General features: G+C 45.1%; 1 long non-coding RNA gene across 1 annotated transcript in view; it reads left to right on the forward strand.

The window, feature by feature from the left end:
• Positions 1 to 13,865, forward strand: part of LOC129382456 (uncharacterized) — a 168,699-nt gene extending 154,834 nt beyond the window's left edge. The window contains exon 3 of the long non-coding RNA XR_008610526.2: positions 13,676 to 13,865. This is a non-coding gene — a long non-coding RNA (uncharacterized lncRNA). The remainder of the gene's footprint in view (positions 1 to 13,675) is intronic.
• The last annotated feature ends 1,610 nt before the right edge of the window (positions 13,866 to 15,475 follow it).

Genomic DNA, 15,475 nt, shown 5'->3' on the forward strand with positions numbered 1-15,475 from the left:
TGATGATTACTTTTGTTACCACTAATTGTAGACAACGCCGGCTTTCCTCCCTCATGGGACAAATATTGTTTTGCCATTAATAATTTTGGTCACCTGAGGTTCTTAACCGTGCACCCAAAGGACGGTACATGAACCTTTTTCAGCAAAGCTGTATATTACTCGGATCCCGAGATTTGTTCGCCTCCGTCGACAGAACAGTCGACAGAAAACCATTCCACGAATTGAAGCAAGAAGTGGCTAACTCCATTGGAACTACGCATGTAAGACAAACCTGAGCATTCGTTTCAATAAAGACAAGCATAAAAGAAATGTGAAAACCATACGATAAATGATAAAGCGCGTTCGAACAAGGTGAAGCACGTAGCGTTCGCCGTATGCATGTCCCTGTAAATATTGTGGTTGCATAAGCTGCAGTTGCGGGGAAGCGGAAACTGTTCCATACGAAGCAGGGAGTGACGGCATCACACTTTAATATGTAAAATAAGAACCCGCTTAGCAACTGATTTCATTTGTGTTGTGACAGCATTATGGGAAAGCCATGCTTAGTTAGGACTCCCGAAGATCAGCATGAACCGATGAGCGGCGAGGGAACAGCAATGTCAATATGCTCAACGAGATCATTTCATGCAGTGCATTGCTCAATCGTTCAAGGCTACATCACATTGGTCTATCGGATTAGGTCATGCCACAGGTTCCCTGGCCAACCACCTTCGCAGCGTGGATGGGAGCCCAATTTTCTTGCTTGTCGCTCCCCCCTTCCCCCCTAAAGGTGGCCGCTGCGGTGGGGATTTGATTCCGCGCCCTCGAGCTCAGCAGCGCCCGGCCGTAGCCACACGAAGTGTGATGATACACAATACAACATTCCCGGGAACGAAGGCAGCATGCTTAGACACGCACTGGCAGAAATTAGGAAAACGCATTTCTAGGAGATGCAATTCTGCACACAAAGGGCAGCAGATATACAGAAAGTGTAATAGCATAGACACAGGAGTACAGACTTTCAAGAGTATGCCTTTTCCAAGACTTAATCTCCCACGATGTGTGCATAAATTTGGAGGACGCTTATGCTTCTCCGTTAGGAGTGGAACCTGACAGCATTCAAAGATTGCTGGCTGCTTCTCACGCTTCCCGGAAACTGCAGCTGCCGTCGATGTTTATCGGGAAAAGCTGGCGGCGAACGTTATGCATGAAAGTCAGCTTTCTGGTAGAAAGGCGGCCTTTTGCGGTAGCCTATCCCGACGATAGTGCCCAGCCATGCCAAAGAAAAAAGATAAAAAGGAAAATATTGCATCATTTTGAGGTATTTCTTATTTCTTTTTCGCACATTAAAAATTAAATCGAAGGCCTAACATAAAAGCCATGCGTTGTCGGTGTTTTGCTTCATGACTTGTGTGCGGGCTGTCATTCTCAAAACTCCGAGGAATAACTTTGTCGAGAATGTAAGGCAAGGTATGAGCAACTTTAGTGATATAATGGTGTGGCAAGATAACCCGCATATGTCGCATGCCACATAGCAAGGCATGGCATATACATTTTCCTAAATAAATACTGAAACTTTGGCTGACAGACAACTCCGCCGAGGCCGACGCCGACACCGAATCTTCCGTAAGACGGGGCCCTTAACGCTGTCGTTTTAATAAAGGGAACGGAACATTGCACCTACATTGAGCAACTAGATACAAAGCAGAAGAACTAGTTTCAAACAAGTTCCAAGAACCGTTTTGTAAAATTTCGGGAGCTTTGGCCAGGGGCCACCCTGGTATCCCAGTGTCGGTTATTTCATCGAATGTTCCCCCCGAATACGGCTATGCTCCACAAATTTCTGTCGACGTCGAGGGTTTCTTATCAGCGTACAAGCTTGTTCTTTGCGACAGGAGGCATAACTTTGAGTCCAAGAATCTTGAGATGATGCTGGTCTGCTATTATTTTGACACTTTCCACAGTAATATTTACATATATATTTCACGCGCTCTCCAAGTAGATCTCTGCAAACATGTGCGGTCGAATCTCGTTTTTAGAAGCACACTCAAATACAAATCTATTTTCAATGTAATGCAGCACACACGATGGGCCCAAAACTACGTTTTTTTTATCTAACATATGTTAGGCTGCCCAATACTTTTTGAAAAACGCTCCTAAACTGAGTGAGAGTATGTTTGGCATTGTTGGAACGTGTAGCCTTTATACAAGCCGGATACTATCATGCCTTATAGGCGAGCAAATTCTCAACGATGCACTTAACCATAGGCGCCGACTACGGGGGAGGGGGAGTATCGGGGCTCCGGGGTGTGAGCTCATTCCGAAGTTTTCCGGAGGGGATGACGGCAGAGTACCCTGCCCCTGGCAATGCCGAAACCTCTCCTCCCTCCCCCCCACCAACAAATGTTATCACCAGAGCTCCGCCACCCACATCATTGGAGGTTTCTTTCGAGTTGCCTCTACGTACCTTCTCACGTCAAATTTTATTGTGGCAAAAAGCGGACGTGAGCAGGTCTTATTTCATACTTTAGCTTTATTCGGCAAATCATGACATAGATGGACAAGCGCATTAGAAGCACCAGCGGCGGCTACCTGACCTGTATTGCCTCACTTGAATTTTTTTAAATTTCCACTGTAAACATGATGTACAGACACAACATCTTTAAATATGTACTCAGGACGAGATTTATTATATCTTTCAAAAAGAAGGAGCTAGCCAACTAACAAATATTTTGAAGAACTACGAAACCCAGCCCTCGAAGATGCGTACACAAGGGAGAAAATACAGTTATTTCAAATGGTATGGAGGGGGGATTACCTATATATTGATAATAAATATGTTCCTTTATGTTTACCTCCCTTCCGATTTCATTGCGCACTTTTCTGACCCTGAAAAAAAAAGAACCTGCAGACTTCAGTGACCCCTTCGGCAGAGTCTTTTATCAACGGCGTGTGAAATGTACGTGAATGATATGCGTCTCAGTATTGCTTCTCTTTCCAGTAAGCAATGCAAACGACTCGGGAAAGAAAACTGTTCTAATAATTTACAACATTTATTAGGGATGGAAACATGGCCGCTTGCATTCAGAGGTCATAAGCATATACAGGGTGTCCCACGTAACTTGAGCCAAGCATTTGAAAATGAAAGGCGCGTCGGAACCGAATTGAACCGAACGCATGCTATTTGCACTGGCCTATAGTAACTCAGGCAAATTTTCCCCCATAACTCGCTAAATATTTCAGTTTAATTAGCGAACTTTCTACTCATTGGCTGAGGACCCCACGTTTGATTCGCACATTTGCAAAGCACTTTCAGAAACCAGCGATCGAGTTATTTCTAGTGCGATACGTCTCATGTAGTCCTTTCTTCCGGGTTGCAAAGAAATCCCGCGAAATAGGAAATAAGCCACGTGAAGGAGCACTGTTGCAGTGGCATCGTGCGGCTCTCAAGCGTGCGTTCGGTGAACGAGGTTCGCTGCATCGTGACTGGCGACAGGGAAGCGGCAGGGCGTTCTTTATCTCATCGGCAGCGCCCAGCCAGCAGCAGCATTTCCACCGTCATGCGACGGGAGTCGACCTTGTTCAACGAACGTAGGCTTGAGAGCAGCACGATACCGCTGCGCAAGCGCTCCGTCACGTCGCTTTTTTCATATTTCGCGAGCTTTCTTTGCAACCCGAAAAAAAAGGACTAGAGAGGTTTCGTACTGGAAACAACTCAATACGTGGTTTCAGAAAATGCTCTACAATTCTGCCCATCATACATGGGGCACCGAGCCAATAAATAAAAAGCAGGGTAATGAAAATTAATTAGTGAGTTATCGGGAAAAAAAAAAAGATTGCCTGAGTTACTCTACAGTATTGCAAATAGTATGCGTTCAGTTCAATTCGCTTCCAACGCGCATTTCATTTTTAAATCCTTGGCTCAATTTACGTGGGACACCTTGCATAATTCACTTTGTAACCGAAATGTCGCCAAGCCGGATTCCCTCGAAACCAGAATCAATAGCAGTCATCTGCAGCAGTGCTTATACTCGGACTTGCAGTAAACAAAGAAAAAGAGAGGCCTCAGTTTCGCTGGAAAGGCGAAGCAGTATTAGTGATAGCGATGTATAAGACAATTACACGAAGAAAGATTACACCACCGAGAGGCACCAGATCCTTGGGGGCGGCTAGATGGCTGAGGCTTTGCAATGGAACTGCCTCCTACTACGAGGCCTTGTATATACTCATATAATTATGTCACTTCCGTAAACAATTCTGCGAGGTGACATGAAGTTTCCTCAAGTGTAACAATTATCAAAGGCAATAGCTATAATATTGTTACGATGGGGTAGGCTAATTTAAATATGAATTTATGAAGGTTGCCGCGCCGACACCAAGCCGTTCCAAAGACAAATCAACTTCGTCCTCTTCTTCTGTGCTTGCTGTGGCTTTAGCGCAATACTTCTCGGTTGACAAACGAAGCTCGTTGGGCGAGTAACTGTTACGTAGACTCAGAGTCACGGGGTGATGACAGCGCTTCAGATACGCGGCAGGAACAAGCTGCGTCTTAGAACGCTAGCCGTTAGACACGAGACAAGCAATCGCATAGGTCATATCACTTAGACTATCGGTGATGAGGAAACGCCCCGTGTAACGAGCCAGAAGCTTCTGGCACAGAACGCTCTTGTGAAGTGGTGTCCAAAGACATACTATGTCGCCTTTGTCGTACGACACCTTCTTATGCCGTGAATGGTAGCTGATCTTGGAGGGATCCTCGAACGCCAACGTAAGCAGCTGAGCGGTGCGGCGTGCTTCCAAGCGCAGCAGAGAGTCTGGGAGATAGAAGAGTCCACATGACGAGTAAAAGGCAGAATGGTGTCAAGGAAGTTGCGGGTGGTCTAACATAAATAAAATAGAAGGGGTTGTAGCCAATAGTTAAATGCTTTGCAGTGTTTGTAGGCGTATGTTATAAAAGGCAAGATGTCATCCCAATTTAGTGCCTGGAATTGGCGTTCATCGAAAGCATGTTGGTCAAAGTTCTGTTAACGCGCTTGACGAGACCATTCGTGTGCGGGTGACACGGGGTCGCATGGTCAAATTGGCAAGCACAGAGATGCACAGTGCTCTGGCACTACGTCGGCCACGAAAGGGCGACCACGATCGCTCACAATAATTCGATGGGGTCCATGACGAAGTATAACGGGGGACAGGAGGAAGCTCGAAACGTCAATAGCCGTGGCAGTTAGCACCGCTACGGCTTCAGCATAACGCATCAAATGGTCGATGCAGACTATAACACAACGGTTGCCGTTTGTTGAGCGCGGGAATGGGCCGAGAAGATCCATTTCAAGAATTTTAAAAGGCGGTGATGGTGGTACCACAGCGTGAAGAAGTCCGACCAAAGCAGTATTCGGGCACTTGAATTGCTGGCACTTGTTACAACTGGCCACATACTTTTGTATATTCTGTCGCAAACTAGGCCAGTAGAATCAGCTCAGAATGCGGTGGTATGTTCTGGTTAAATCCAGGTACCCAGTGGTCACATCATCATGCAGAGCATGGAGCATGTGTATTCTCAAATTCTTAGGGACTACTAAGAGGAGGCAGGCAGCATCAGTCGCATAATTCTTATTGTAGAGCAGGCCATCTTGGATAATAAAGCCTTTTTCACCTGTCGGCTGAGCAGCTGAGGCGAGCAGGGCATCCAGGCTGCGGCCGTTGCACTGCTCTTTTCGGAAGGTTGCCAGGTCGCGAAATAGAATGCCGTCGATGGCGACCAGAAACTCATCGAAACTATCAGCGTCCAATGCAGTTTTTAGTATAGGGAACCTCGAAAGACAGTCAGCGTCCGCATGATGGCCACCACTCTTGTAACAGACTGCACGGTCAAATTCCTGCTAATGTAGTGCCCATCGACCATGGAGGCCAGACGGGCCGCAGAGACCAACCAACTAACATAGTGAATGGTGATGACTAACGATCGTAAATCAGTGTCCGTTGAGATATGGGCGGAACTTATGGAGTGCGAAAAAGACAGCGAGGCACTCATGCTCAGTGACGGTGGAATTCTGTTCCGACTTGCTTACTGAACAGCCCGAGTAGGCAGTGGCATGATGGGCGTCGCAAAAACGTTAGACGAGGACAGCGCCGAGGCTGATTCCACTTGCGTTGGTGTGCAATTCGCTTGTCCCTGAGGGGTTAAAATGACGAAGTATGGGTCCGGAAAAGAGCAGGAACTTCAGTTGACGAAACGAGGAATCGCAATCCACCACCCAAGTGATAGGCTTATCCTTGCGCAGCAATGAAGTCAGACAGTAGGCAGTATTGGCAAAGCTGAGCACAAAGCACCGAAAGTGCGAGCAATGACCCTAGAAACTTCTGGTCTCCCGTTGTGACTGCAGTTGTTTGAAGACGCTAACTGCAGCGCTCTTTCATGGGTCTGGTCACACAAACTGCTTGTCCAGTAGACCTCCATGTACTAGCGCCTCTGGTTGGCCAAAGCGATGTTTATTTGAGTTGAGGGAAAGGGCACCTCGTTCAAGGCTCGTGAAAACAACGTCACGTGAGTGGTAGTACTCTGCAGAAGTGCGGCCGAAAAGACGACGTCGTCAAGGTAACACAAAAAAATATATAAATATATATGGTGTTCGGAAAGTTGGTCGACCCCCCCCCCCCCCCCTCCTTTCGCGGAATAAATGAAATCTTTCAGTCTATGTATTTAACAGTTTCCTAATAAACCGTTTTCTCTGTCACATTTAGTGTTCGTACCTGTTTTTGTTGTGCCAGAATTTATTTGCGTAAGGTAGACATAAAATAGTGCTTCTTTCAATCAGTATCTTCAAAGTATTCGAACTTTATTTTTCATGCCTGTTTCGCTACAGACGACATCTCGAGCTAGTGACAGTGACCATTGAACATGAATGTAAGCGGTGAGTTGTTTCAATCAAGCCAAATAGCCCTCATTAGTACAATTGTGTCATGGGGCAATCGAACTGCCCTATTCGACAGTTGGCATTTTTGTATCATTACAAATAATCAGATTTTCGCTTTTCCTGTCGTCTGCATAGGTGAAGCACGTCTTTTGAAATTATTGGCATTCGCGGCACAAATTGTAGTGCCTTATATACAACGTTATCTGCCTAAAATATAGTTTGGCCTGCATATTCTTGCCGCCTAGAACACAAATCTTTAAGGCCTAACAAAGCCAACCTGCTGATGACCGACGACGGGTGATTCTGACGGGCTAAGTCAATGCGCAAACGTCCGATTTGTGACGTTCGCCTGAATCAAAGAACGTGACCATACGGAATAGATATTCTGCAATGTATTGCATGGTTACCATTGAAGCTCAAGTATACTCACGCTTATCTGTCGGTTTTCTGTAAACTGTCGCCACAGGCTTCTTGTCTTCTATGTTTAAACTGGGATGTACGAATTTGATTACTGAAGGCGATTATATGAGCGCGAAAGAAATATCCTTGTGAACCGCGGTCAAATTAGAAATGTATCTTAAAAGTTTTTGTTCACCGTGACTCCATATCAAGATTATATCGTGCTAAACCTTTCGTAAAACAGTCTGTCCAAAAACGAAGATCACCTCGAGTGCAATAAGCAGCGCACTTTGTTTCAAATTAGGAGGTGATTTTGACTGCTACAGTTCCAACGTTGTCTCGCTCCTTGAGCGCACAATTTTCAGCGTACAATGCATTAGAAACACAGCGACTTCTCTCATAATACATTTTAATTACTTCAAAACACACATAACATCTATCCTGTAGCTCCCACCCACCCCTCTCATTACATATAAACACTCATGGGCGCCCTTATGAGGTACTTAAGGTCAGCATTCTAAGTCTGGATTTCAAACAAACTTCGACAGAGAAGCTTGCGAGTCATACCTTAATCATAAATTTCAAACGTGCTTGGTGGGCACCTAGGAAAACAATGGCATACTCACATTTATCTCTGACTAATCTCATCTCAGGCAGAAAAGGGCTTAAAAGAGCACAATATACTAAGTTTCCCGTTACACACGTTCACAAATACAAATTTTATGTGCTACTGGTAAACATGGATTCGCACCCTTTAAATATTATATTTTTCCTTCCAATATCTCTATCTATTGCATTTATATAGCTTTATGCATCCCTTCATTCTTCATTATTCTTTTTCTTTCATTTCCACGTCACGAGAAACCCAACCCTTTACCGCTCCGCATCCTGCCCCCCCCCCTCCTTTTTATTCTTCTGTTACCAGATTAGGCTCAGTTTGTAGTCTCTAATTTTCCTCCCGAAGGAAGGAGTGGCGGCGTATGCATGTACAGTTAAGGACACTCCCAGTACCTATAAACTCTAATGACATAAACATTGGCTCTTATCGAAAAGGATTAACCGCAACAAAAACCAACTCTAGGCTGAGCTTGTATCCCCCCTCTTGTAGGGTCTTTCCTTATATTTCCTGGATGGTGGCAGGCTGGTCATCGGCGGGAAGGTTAAAATAAAGTTGTGTTGTTTAACATGCATTTGTTCAAATACCAGTAGAGTTCTCAGGAACGTTTATCTTTTATATATGCATATATGTATATATATATATATATATATATATATATATATATATATATATATATATATACATACATATATACATCTGCATATATATATATATATTGTTGCGGTCGGTCCTGTCATTAACATTTTGTGGAAGTGCTAGGTAACGACTCAGAACGGAGTTTCGCACTGGCCGCCGCTTCGGTTCTTCGCCGATGTCAACGACTGGATGGAGATGTATGAGCGGGTGAGCAGCCACACCAATTGGGATCCCACAGTGATGCTAGAGAACATAATTTTTTTACTTGGCGGGAACTGCGCGAGTGTGCTTTCAAAACCACGAAGAACTCCGTGACTGGGATACCTGCAAGCAGAAGCTGTGAGATCTTTTTAGGAAACCACTGGGTCAGAAGGTCGTCGCTAAGAGTTGGCATCATGAGTTCAGACGTCCACCGAAGGCTACGTCACCTATATAGAAGACGTGCTGGCACTCTGCTGCGAGGCCGACGCTGAAATATCGGAGTCTGAAAAAGTCGGGCATGTCTTAAAAGGTGCGACTGATAACGCCTTCAATTTACTAATTTGTAAGAACTGTACTTCGGTTAATGACATTATCACGGAGTGCAAGCATTTCGAGCAACTTTAAACCCGTCGTATCTATGAGTCATTTGCAAGGCTTCCCAATACGGCGGCAACATTGTCTTGTGAAGACCGACAGGACTCTCCTTCATGGCAGCAGCAGCCTTCACAGCAGCTGACGAAGATCGTGCGCCCTTAGCTGGAAGTCATGTTTCCCGCGAATCTGTACTCAGCACTTCCACCAAATGTTACGAAGAGGAAGCCAGACGCACAAATTTGTCTACAACTATTTACATGGGGAAAAGTTAGTGGTAATTGCGCAGACTGGTACAAAGGTCACAGCTCCAGGAGGCAGTCTACGACTTCCTCTTCGTCTCCCTCTTGCGTACACGGTCCTGTCCAAATGCACCGTAACAATGTATATGTAAGAGATCGGATAGCGGGTGAACAAGAGCATCCTCAGCCTAGAATCTATATTTGGAAAATCGCAACTTTCTTCTTAAGCCCTAAGGGTGCTTACCAAGTTGTTTTCAGGATGGAAATATCTTCTGGTAAATATGTCTCTGAGCTGAATGCGCACAACTTTCTGGGCATCTGATGCTATTTTTATAACGGCCGCCAGAGGGGACGGCTTACGGGTCGACTGGGGTTTACGATAAACAGGCACACTTGTCTTCAATAGAACGTTTACTGTGGTGGGCAACTAGAGAAGTCCCCGCACGAGAGCACCTATGCGACCGCGAATCGAAGCTTGCTGTATAAGCACAAGGTGCAGACTTCACAAAAAAGTTATTTCCTAAGGGCTCTTTGTCAGACGTCTGTTGCGTTACGCCTGGCAGGTTAAATTCAGGGTGTTGTGTTGTGTTGGTAGTCGACCCGGTCCGTGGCACTTTGCGCGGGATGGCTCGCGGGCTGCGGGATTGTGTGCTGTTCCCTGTGCTGTACGCGCCGTGTTTGTCACTCGTCTCGTGCTGCGCTGCTGAACAGCGGCAGACGTTTACGATAGGAGGCGCTAGGGCGGAACAACTTTATTTATTTATTTATTTATTTGTTTATTTGTTTATTTATTTATTTATTTAGTTATTTATTTATTTATTTATTTATTTATTTATTACAAATACCTACAGCTCCCGAGTTGGGCATTATCGCACGGGGGTTAATTACAAACATAAAGGTCAAAGATTGATCTTCGAGAAAAACGACATCATCTCAGCTATGGTATTAAAAATACAATCATCGTAATTAGTAGAGAAAGACAACACATCCAATACTAACAACATCGGATTGTAAAATTTGTTACACAATGCATAAAACGGCACACTGGAAATATTGTCTAAAACAGATTCATGTAAAGTTCTCTATGGGAGATGAAAAATTCGGTGCAGACACTACCTCATCCGGGAGCACATTCCATTCTGCAATTGTTCGCGGAAAGAATGAAAACTTAAATACGTTAATACGACTTTGGTAGGCCCTTACTTTCTTGGAATTGTCGCGTTTCTTAGACTGAAAATGAGGTGGTTTTAAATATATGTTCTTATCGATTCCTGTGTTACCGCTGTTAATGTTCTGGAAAAACTTTAACCTGATTATTTTTCTGCGTAAACAATTGCTGTAAGTGGCAATCCGAAGTTTGGTGGCAGCAAATTAGACAGACCACGTACAACAGAGGCGCACAAAAACAATGTTCCCAATAGTGGTTCTGAAAGTGTGACGCTGGGAATTGTTTGTGTGTGTGTTTCCTAAAAGAATCGATAGGAAATTAGGGAAACTCAGAATAAGAGCTTCTTGCGCAACCCACCGCTCATTTCAAATGGGATGCTCATAACAGCCATCCATCCATCCATCCATCCGTCCGTCCGTCCGTCCGTCCGTCCGTCCGTCCGTCCGTCCGTCCGTCCATCCGTCCATCCATCCATCCGTCCATCCATCCATCCATCCATCCGTCCATCCATCCATCCATCCATCCATCCATCCATCCATCCATCCATCCATCCATCCATCCATCCATCCATCCATCCGTCCGTCCGTCCGTCCGTCCGTCCGTCCATCCATCCATCCATCCATCCATCCACGCAAGGGTAGATCCACCTACAGCTTACAACTTCCCCCGAATCCTCCTCACTAGTATAAAGTGCCGCGTCAGGATCCTCTGGAATTTTCTTTTACAAACAATTCTACCTTAAAAAGCATTTTTTACATATGGGCCTACTTCTACCACTTTAACACACTGCACGTCGTTTACGATACTGTAATAGTCTTCTTTTCAACCTCTATTGTTTCGGTTGCTAGAAAACCAAGGTCTTTGACCTCGATTCCTGCGCGAACCAATGTGCAAAACGCATCTCGAAATACCCTCACAAGCATCAAAGAAGAAACCGCTAGGTCAACAGCGTGCGCTTTTGTTACAGCGAAAGGCACCGACACGCGTCTTTTCACTCCCTTGACCTTACCTCGTTTTTATCTTTACTTTCTGTGGTTCACTGGCCTCGCCATCCCAGGGTGGGAATTGTGTTGACAGGTGTTTGCTGAACGAACAGTATCAATTAGCGCGCGGTTTTCTTTGCTCGTCAGAGCGTTTGCTCGTGCGCTGAGCTGATTGTTTTCGCAATGCCAAGCACAGCGAAGTGAATACGCACTGACTCAAGGCCGAGTCTGCTCGTAAACCACCGGCGTTAAGCCTTGCGGCTAGGCTGCGGTGTTGCTTCAGCTTTTGATTACCCGCTCTTGGTTCGTCTTTGTACGGCCGCTCCTGCGATGGAACAATCCAGAGGGAATGGGTGCCTGAAACGCGCACTGAAATAAAAATTGCTTGCTCTCCCGTAATTGCGAGTATATAGATATAAGCATGAAATGGCTACAGGCACAGCAGATAGGTTGGAGATGGTACTATAGCCACCATCTTAAAATGGGTGTAGTGGACGTTCGCAACGACACAACCCACCGAACCGCACCGCGGCACACGACCCTGTTCTGAGTTGAACCTCACTGCAAGTGTCGTCAAAGCTGTGCGACCCGCCGTGGTTGCTCAGTGGCTATGGTGATGGTGCAAGTGTCGTCTCGGCCAAAAAGCCATCCGCAGCGCGCCGGACGCTGCTCTCCTGGTCACGCAGCTTGGCGTCATCTCTCGAACTGCGGAACTGACGGACCAGTGGCGTTGAACAAGCAACCCTGTATCAGCGCCAAAAGATGACAGTCAAGTGTATGGTGCCCTGTATCTGCCTTTTGAATGTGGCTCTTGGAAATGACAAATAAAACTTCAGCGTACTAGAAATTACAGTTTGAGTGATATTGTGAACAAACATTAAGAAGAACACGCAAGCGATATTTTTTGCAACTTGTTTGTGAAGTAACTAGCGTATGTAATGCGGTCCTGTACGAAGGGTTGGGAGGCCAACGACCGTATTTTCTAAATTTTTTACTGGTTTCCCGGATACCCTCGTTTTGTTGCCCGGTAAACGGCTCTGGCTTTTGGCTCGAGGTCCCTTGATGTTCGCCGACAGCGGGATCTAAAAGCATTTCATGCTTAAACTAACTACCCATGGAAATTTTTTAGGCGGAAAATTTTACACGGTAAGATCGCGCAAGTTTATTACGTGCCACATTTCCTTAAGCATGTATCTTTTATTTCTGCTTTCCTTTATTAAAGCGATACTACAGGCAAATACTAAATCGACGTAGACTGTTTAAATATCATTCCAGAAACTCCTCAACGCTAATTTCGTGCCAAAAAGGAAAAAGAGCTCATGTTTAATGGCAATGGCAGATCGCGAGTGTTCGGCCTGATCACGAACGGAGCGCGTTGCTACGACTGATATCGCTCTCATCTGCTCGCACCGAATCTGCGAATGAAATGCGTGCACGCCCGCAGGATCCCAGCATTCCACGAGTTTTCCTTTTTTGGCATTTCGCACCAGCATCGCACGTGTTGGCGCGCTTGGACGCATCGAGATAATGGATCATGCAGGCCGCTTTGCGTGTGTGAAAAGCCCAGCAGTGGATGTTTTGGTGAATTCGATGATTTCAGGAGGGCCGGAACGGCAAGGGGCATGTTCATGTTACGGTCTCTTTGCGCTGAACAGATGTGAACACAAAGCTATTGCTAACGTGACATTGCCGCTGAAATTGTTTACGACAAAGGGTCTTTAGTTTTCTCTGTAGGCGTCGCGTGTATCGACTACAAGGCAGTTTATTTTTTAAGTTCAACATTTGTCATTCACGAATTAGAGAGTCCGAATAAGTGTGGAAAGCATGGCATCAAGGCGACTGTTTTAATCCGTGTGCCATCACGCGTTGAGCCAAAAGTTCGATGCCGTCGCTCAGCATTGGCATCTTTCACTATACTGGCTGTATTTTGTGGGACAGAGCATACTTTATCTAACAATGTAGGGATAATGTAGGCTGCGTTTAGTAAGCAGAGACTACAGTTGCTGCTAAGAGGTGTATCACAGTATGTACCCCAAGCTGTCAGCTTCGACGCAGCTATGAGCCATGTATAGGAAGTGTTTCATTGGCTCATGATAATTCTGTTGCGAAATTGATATGATAACTGGACCTCACAGATCGATTTCGAAAATTATGCATTTCAGACCCCTCTGGTGCTTGCTCGATGAATTCAGCCTCTCAGGTGGCACAAACACCCAGTCATGGTAAGAATATGCTTTTGCAGCAAGAGGCACAATAACCACAAGCAATAAATATATGCACAATACGCCAGTGAATGAAGTGGAGTGCATTATATTTCTGATGACCTCAATCGGCATTAAACTGTGTAGCTTACATTTCTCCACACGCTTATATCGACCTGCTGTGCTTGTTTAGTGGCCATGGTGTTGGGCTGCTAAGCACGGAATTTCATTTGTAATCATGCTTGATACCTATTATTATTTCAGGACAATCTCAAGGTGCAAAAAGTTGTAACCGCGGAAAGTTGATACTTTGATGAATCTTGTGTTGCTGTCTTTGAACTGTTATGCACTAGAAACTCTAATATACTATGAAACTAGGAGCTATAATATGCTTGGAAAGGACGTTATGCTGATTTGTGTTTTTCATGTTTGCAGGCCGTGGTTGTGAGTAGACCGTACGTGGAGCCAAATTACATTTAGATTATTACGAATGGTGCTTTGGACGAGTAGGACCCATGAAAAAATTTCGAAACAGAAAGGAAATGTGGTCCCAGGTAGCCTTCAAACTGAAGGAAACTCCTGAAGTGCTGAGGAATGCAGACTCATGGTCCACACGTTATAAGACCATAATGAAGCGGAAAAAGACAGCAGTGACACACAACAGCAAGTCTGGAAACTCCCCAACACCAGTAGCCTTTAAGGATCAGGTTGAAAAAATTCGCTGGCTTCATGACAACCTGGAACTAGCAGAGCTACGAGACAGCCATGGGATCATTTCACAAAAGACAAAATACAGCCCCCCTTGCTCCTCACTGTCACTCTTTTCTTTAGGCAGCTTGGACAACACCACTGATGAACCTGCCAGTGTTTTAGATGACTCGCAGCAAAGTGTCTCACAAGGATTTCGAGATTCTATCAAGAAATTGTCGAATGCCAAACGTGCATGAGTATCAACTGCATGAGCAGAAGAAATAAAACTATTTTCTAAAGAAATGGAGCGCCTTTAAAAGTTAAAAGAAGACCAAAAAGCGGCTCGCGAAGAAAAAAATTAAATTATGGGGTTTTAGGTGTCAAAACCACTTTCTGATTATGAGGCACGCCGTAGTGGAGGACTCCGGAAATTTCAACCACCTAGGGTTCTTTAACGTGCACCTAAATCTAAGCACATGGGTGTTTTCGCATTTCGCCCCCATCGAAATGCAGCCGCCGTGTCCGGGATTCGATCCCGGGACCTTGTGCTCAACAGCCCAACACCATAGCCACTGAGCAACCACGGCGGGTTGCTCGCGGAGGAGAGAGAAGGTTGCGACATGAAGAAAAGAAACAGTCCAGACAAGGAAATGAGAAAAGAAAAAGCTGGACGACAGATAAAAAAAAGGGAACTGCTCAAACGTGTCTTAGGATTACTCGAGGCTAATTAACACTCATGCGTCGGAGTGGTAGGGACGTATGCGCAATGTCATAATAAATTATTTTTTTTCTACTAACAGAGATCTTTTTACGCAGCAAACTGTGCTGCTCATTCATTTGTATTTAGTATAGTATAGCCAGTTTTTCTTTTGAATGATATTTTCACACTTTAAGCGGCTCAACCCTCGTGTTCGCAGCCTTGTATGTTTTACTATCACTATACATGGGTGCCCTGCAAATTTACGTGGACTAACAGGAGACCATACTCCAATTTGACGGAAAAATTACCTACTTTGCCTGCGGTGTAAATGTACATTACAGAAACAAAAGCAGACCGAGTTCAAGTTTGCA

This window comes from Dermacentor andersoni, chromosome 6 (genome assembly GCF_023375885.2).
Source record: "Dermacentor andersoni chromosome 6, qqDerAnde1_hic_scaffold, whole genome shotgun sequence".
In the NCBI taxonomy this organism is placed as follows: Eukaryota; Metazoa; Arthropoda; class Arachnida; order Ixodida; family Ixodidae; genus Dermacentor; species Dermacentor andersoni.